Here is a 7,079-nt window from a genome sequence, read left to right as displayed (position 1 = left end):
TGGTCGCTCGTATGCTAATTGTCTTAACAACCTTAACGAAAAAGTGAGGTAGGACATTAATTCAAGGGTTAATGTAACAACCTTAACGAAAAAGTGAGGTGGGACATTAATTCAAGGGTTAATATCCATTTTGATCCATGAATTATAGCTAAAACATATAATTTAGTACTTTACAACATTTTCAACAATAATTCTTAAAAAATAAAAAAATATTTAAAAAATTATGAAAATTTTCATTTTTTTGAAGTTATAAAAATATTTTTAAAAATTATAATTATGTAAAAAAGTAAAAAAAAAATTCATAAAATTCTAAACATTATATAATAAACAAAACACATACTTACAATTTTTTCTAAAAAAATTCATAATTATGTAAAAAAAATCATAATAAACAAAACACGTACTTACATATTTTTATAAATTTTATGAATTTTCTAAAGATTTTTTAATATTTTTCAGAATAATTTTAAAAATATTGTAAAAGTACCAAATTGAATGTTTTAGTTATAGTTCAAGGATCAAATTGTATATTAACTCTTGAATTAATGTGCCACCCTACTTTTCCGTTAAGGTTGTAATGACTTTAACAAACGAGTGACCAAAACATTATAAGGTAATAATTTTAGTGATCGAAATATAACTTTTCATAGTATAGTAATAAAAAATAAAATTTCATCGAATTTAGTGAGATTTTTATAATTTACCTTAAATTTTAACATAGTTTTCAATTCCAACTTACTTGGTTACGTGTATATTAGATAGATCGTAATTTTGAGCACGCAAATGTGTAAGTATTTTATTGCGTAGATCATATATCACATGATTTTATATTCTAATAACTAGTAAAATACACTTAAGGTCCGTTTGGAAGCCAGGAAAATATTTTCTGGAAAATGTTTTCTTGGTTTTACAGTGTTTGAAAACTTGAAAACATTTTCCATTTGGAAAATGTTTTCCAAGTCACAGGTAAAATGACTTGCAATTTGGGGAAAATGTTTTACCGATTTCATTTCTGTAAGACATTTTCCATCTCCTTCTTCATCCAGGTAAAAGTCCTTCTCCTTCTTCCATTCTTCAACTTCTTATATATCTCTTCTCATTTTCCTTAGTCCGTTGCATATCTTCTCTTCTCAGGAAAATTATACGCTATTGTTTCGTTTCCTCTCTTTCTCAGGCAAATCTCACTCCTCTTCGCAGTGTTTTGGTTAAGGTATGACATCTTCTTTAATTAAAGCTGTTTTTTTTCTTGTTCTTTACTTGTCCACATTTGAACTGATTCTATGCCTGAAATTTTATGCATTTCTTTGTTTCTTTATTTTTAATTTTTTTCTGGGTTTGGGAAATTCTATCGATTCAAGGCAATGAAAATGTAATCTGGTGCCACGTTTTGTTTGCAAATGTGCTTGATTCTTGTGCTTGTTGTTTTTGGAAATGTTTGCCCAAACCTTAACAACCTTAACAAGTTAGGGTTTTGGTGTGGATGATATTTCAATGTTAGGAAATGGTTGCCTCTATCTTCTTTGAAGTTGCCCGTGCTTCATATCATTCTTGATACTTGAACACTATAAATATAATATGCAAATATGTCAACTATAGCTTTTGTAATTGCAATATCATTTCAGATTTTTATGTTGGGTTTATGTTTGAGCCAAATTTCATGAAATACATGATGAGTTATTATCTTTTGTGGAGTTCAATACATTGTTATTTTAAGGTAAGTCTCTGCAAGCAGTAGAGAAATATTTTTTTTCCAGTCATTTTTAGATCGTTATCTTTTCAAGGATAAATGGAAGACCAATACAAAATCAACCACCACAGAAGCCAAATATAACAAAATGTCGAAAGGAAATAAAAAATAAGTTTGGATGATCAAATCAATCAAATGCCAAAGCTTCCTCAAGCACTCGTGTAGCACTTATGCATCCTCTTTTTTGTTTCTTCTTCTTCTTCTTCTTCTTCTTCTTCTTCTTCTTCTTCTACCCGTTGTTTTTCTAATGCTATAATAACTGCCACTTTTTCACAACCAAAGCTCCTCAGTTTCGTCAATAATGATAGCCCTAAACAGCAAACCATTGCTATTGAGAAGGCAAAATTAATAAATAAAATTGAAACCTTCCATAACAAGTATAATATGTATATCTATTTGTATTGCATGTTCTATTTCAAGTATTCCTTCAATCATACAACCTTGAATATGAGTCTCAATTTCTCACTTTGTTGTTTCTGTTTGGTTTTGTAATTTTAGAACTAATGTTTATTTTATTTTATAATAAACATAGAAATTAAATTATCATTGCAGCCATAGTAACGAATGTGGACTATAGTGTGGTGTTGGGTAAAACCTTTATTTTAAAAAAGAATTAAGTAATATATATATACCCTGAGGCCTGAGCCATTCACCTTGACTCATTCATTCTTTTTCATTATACAAATATAGCTGGCTGAAGAGGTTACCTGCACCCTGAAAATTGTAGCAGTTTGCTTTCGGTAAAGAACTATAGAAGGACATTGTTCCATGGATACCTATGAGTAAATTGAATTGATTGTAGCTGGACAGCGAATTTTACAATTATCTGGCTTCTTCTACCTTTCCATCTTCCGTCCCTTTCGTTAAGAAAATATCTTCTATTTCTAGGAGAAATTCAATGTAATAGAAACCAAGAAATTTTATTGTGAAAGTATGATGTTTCAAGTCCTAAACGAACAAAAAGCTGTTTGAAAATGAAAAAGAAAATCTATTTTTACTCCAAAATATGTGATGAGTTACCGATGCTTTGGTGGTGAATTTCTTTTTTACTCCAGGTCACTTTAACCTTTTACTTTTCCTTTTCTTCAACTCTTATCACTCTGAATTCATGCATATAAGGTTGTTTAGGTCATTCACAAAATTTCAAGTCAAAAAGGAAGAATACCTACTTACACACAACTGCAAGTTATGGTTCAAGAATTGTGTTAACTTGTCTGAATTCATGTATATAATATTGTGTTAACATTTCCATGTATTCTAGCACCAGAGATATGGCCCCATTGTGATAAAAAGAATGGTAGCAAACTACAACATGCGAACATTGAGATGCTTGGTTTATTTTTAGCTTCTGCACAATTTGCTTGCCAATTTCCTCTTGTATGTTCATTTGGATGACCTGCAATTAATAGCCCAAAAGTTTCTCTGAATTAGTTTTTCTTCATTTATAACCACCATGTTCAAATCATTTCAACATTTTTTACTACCACGTTATATTTAAGACAACATTCAAGCAGATATAGCTGCAAAAAAAAAAAAGAAGAAGTGAAGATGTTAGTATTTAGCAAGAAACAGGAAAAAAAAAAAAGGTGAACCCTGTTCATGAGGATTGTGTGCTGCAGTGCTAGAAATCAAACAATTATGAAGTGGTCGAACCAAATATCATACAAGAAAAGAGAAGCAAAAATATGAAAAGAAGTATTAACATGCCTTATTTGGTCACTATAATTGTAATATATGTGAAAATAATTTAAAATATAAATTTATTAATATATGTAAAAACAATTTTTTTGAAAAATATTTCCAGAAAATCTACTAAACAATCGAAAATATTTTACACAGATTCATCTAAATACTAAAAAATTAAATCATTTTCAGAAATTATTTTTCGAAAAATACTTTACTCATAAACAAACTAAGCCTTAATAAGATTCAAAATTTCCAGCCTTTTTTTCTGTCTTTTATATGATGATTCATGGTCAATCATATGTACGTGGACTCCATGTTGATCGCGTAAAATCAAACTCTGGTTTTTTTTGTTATTTTTTTTATCTTTCTAGTTTATGAGATAAGCTAATCACACATATTAAATTGATATTAAAAAATAAAATAAATATGACGAAATTATTAATGTGATGTTTTACAAATTCGATAAAATATTAGTTTGAAAATTCAAAATAGTCTTTTTCGAGTTTCGACAAATCCTGATGATGAGGCAAATTTTGAATTAATTATCTTTTCAAGTGGGGTTTCTCTATAAATACTAACCAAAATCACTTGGATTTAACTTTCATTCTTCTTCTGTTTTCTGTGTTTTAATTTCAGATATGGAAACTCAACTTTCTTCCGATAATGGTTATGCCGGGAACAACACTAGTGTAAGTTTTTCTACCCTTTAATTTGCATGCAATTATTTTCAAATTCATTGGGCTTTTTTCTTTCTTTACCTCTTTAGCTTCTGTCATGAGACTATGAAAGCTTGAAAATATTGGCGATCGTTAAGATTTTAAATATTTTTCTTCTTCTTAATCCTGAGCTTGAAAAGATTATTCTGGTGTTCAGTGGGTTCTTTTCTGTTTACACACGTAATATCAATGGTTCATCACAAATCGTTACTGTGTATATTTCCCTTTTTCTCATTAACTGTATAATTAATTCACTTCATGTTCTTGGGTGAGGGTACCTTTCTACTCACGCCACCTTAATTATTTTCAACTTTGGTTATCTCAAGACACCATTTGTGACAAGGAATTGCAATTGAATGATATTTTTGGTTTATATAGGAAATCTATATTATAAATAACCCTTTTTCGTTGGCCTGGCAGCTTTACAACAAGTGTTCAGTTGATACGTTATCAGATTTTTTTATATGATATTTAAGTTCTCTATATTTTTATACTTGGTATCTGCTATAAAGTTATATATATATAACTAATAGACAACTGTTTTCATTGTCAATGACAATCTGAAGAAAATTTAAAAAGGCAGAAAGAAATTGATGAATGGCTGCCAATTACATCATCAAGGAATGCAAAATGGTGGTATTCAGCTTTCCACAATGTGACAGCAATGGTTGGAGCTGGTGTCCTCAGTCTCCCCTATGCATTATCAGAACTTGGGTGGTAATGTTCTCAACACTTCATTCATTGCAAGCTTAATTATTGTAGCCAAGCAAGCAAGCGTATAGTCTTAATTTAACTTATGTATTTGCTTTTTCAGGGGACCTGGTGTGGCTGTCCTAGTCCTATCATGGATCATAACTCTCTATACTCTATGGCAAATGGTCGAGATGCACGAGATGGTTCCCGGAAAACGTTTCGACTGATACCACGAACTCGGCCAATACGCCTTTGGTGAAAAACTCGGTCTCTACATTGTGGTGCCACAACAACTTATTGTTGAAGTTGGTGTCTGTATAGTTTACATGGTTACAGGCGGTAAATCATTGGAGAAGTTCCATGACACTGTCTGCAGTACCTGCAAACAGATAAAACTAACCTATTTCATCATGATTTTCGCGTCCGTTCACTTTGTGCTGTCTCACCTCCCCAACTTCAACTCCATTTCTGGTGTCTCCTTGGCTGCAGCAGTCATGTCCTTGAGGTATCTATCTATCTATCTATCTATCTATCTATCTATCTATCTATCTATCTATCTATGTCCAATGCATGATTTGGTGGTCATTATTGCCATACCAGTTACTCTACAATTGCTTGGGGAGCTTCAGTGGCTAAGAGTATTCAACCAGAGGTACAATGTGGGTACAAAGCCAAGACTGCAGCGGGGACAGTATTCAATTTCTTCAGTGGTTTGGGAGATATAGCTTTTGCCTATGCAGGCCACAATGTGGTCTTGGAGATCCAAGCTACAATCCCATCTACACCCGAAAAGCCCTCAAAAGGACCGATGTGGAAAGGCGTTATCGTTGCATATATTGTCGTGGCCTTGTGCTACTTCCCTGTTGCCTTAATTGGCTACTGGATGTTCGGTAATTCTATCGAAGATAACATTCTCATCTCATTGGAGAAACCAGCATGGCTTATTGCAATGGCTAACATATTTGTAGTTATTCACGTGATTGGAAGCTACCAGGTTTATATAGATCAATCATCAATATTTCTCATCATTCTTGTTTTAGATTCTATCATAATTTTGGTTTTATGTAGATCTATGCAATGCCGGTGTTCGACATGATCGAGACCGTACTAGTAAAGAAACTAAATTTCAGACCCTCGACGACACTTCGATTCTTTGTTCGAAACTTTTATGTTGGTAAGTTAACTCTTTAAACTTATTTCAACAAATTTGAAAGCAAATCAAAAACGTAATTTATATATATATGTTCATATCTTCTTTCGCAGCATTTACGATGTTTATTGCCATTACCTTTCCCTTCTTTGGTGGTCTTCTCGGATTTTTCGGAGGATTTGCCTTTGCACCAACAACATACTTTGTAAGTCGCATTCTCTCTCTTCATGTCATCTTAGTTTTCGGTAGTATCCCAGAGATTTAAATTTCGAAACTCAGATTTCCCATTGTGGCGCCCTTCAATTTCTCAATTTGACTTTTGTTTTCTTCTTCAGCTGCCTTGCATCATATGGCTTGCCATCTACAAACCAAAGAAATTCGGACTATCATGGTGGACTAACTGGGTAAGAGAAGTTGATTCAAACTTCACCAACCCCATTGTCTCAATGTGCTGATTTGGCGCTTTTTTTTTTTTTTTTGCCCAGATCTGCATCGTATTTGGTGTATGCTTGATGGTGCTGTCACCAATTGGAGGGTTGAGACAGATCATACTTCAAGCCAAAGAATATGAATTTTACTCTTAAATTGGAGTAGGGGATGTAGGAACAACTGAAGAAGCTGATAGTTAAAGCCATTGTCAATAGTTAACTTTGACAGCGTTCATCGGAGATCAAATCCACCGCCGTCCGTGGCATTGATTATTTGGTTCTTATGAACAAGGGAACTGTGGCCGTTGAAAGCAAACTACATGAGAATTTACCATCTTTGCTTTTGCATCTATTATTTTTATACTTATTTTCAACATAAAGTGAATTGACCGAGTGTATGTATGTATTTTTATTATTCAATAAAATAGTTAAAAAATATGTAAACTATAAATATCTATACTTTTTTATCTTTATAAAATCGATATAATTAATAAATTAATAATAATATCAATTTATTCAGGGTTATAAATTTAAAAGCCTTTAAAAAAAATAAAGCAATTAAACTCTTCGACTTAACTTGTACTCAATTGAACTCTTACCATTAATCTAAAAGTTCAACTAAACTTCTCCAACTCTTAAAACCAACTAACATGCTTATC

The 7,079-nt window shown here is 31.9% G+C and overlaps 1 pseudogene; it reads left to right on the top strand.

Annotated features, from left to right (window-relative positions):
• Positions 1–786: 786 nt before the first annotated feature.
• On the top strand, positions 787–6,866 carry LOC107960463 (lysine histidine transporter 1-like; annotated as a pseudogene).
• The last annotated feature ends 213 nt before the right edge of the window (positions 6,867–7,079 follow it).

Source organism: Gossypium hirsutum, chromosome A05, assembly GCF_007990345.1.
Source record: "Gossypium hirsutum isolate 1008001.06 chromosome A05, Gossypium_hirsutum_v2.1, whole genome shotgun sequence".
Taxonomy (NCBI): domain Eukaryota; kingdom Viridiplantae; phylum Streptophyta; class Magnoliopsida; order Malvales; family Malvaceae; genus Gossypium; species Gossypium hirsutum.
Note: the sequence above shows the minus strand (reverse complement) of the source record. Positions and strands in the feature narration are given on the sequence as shown.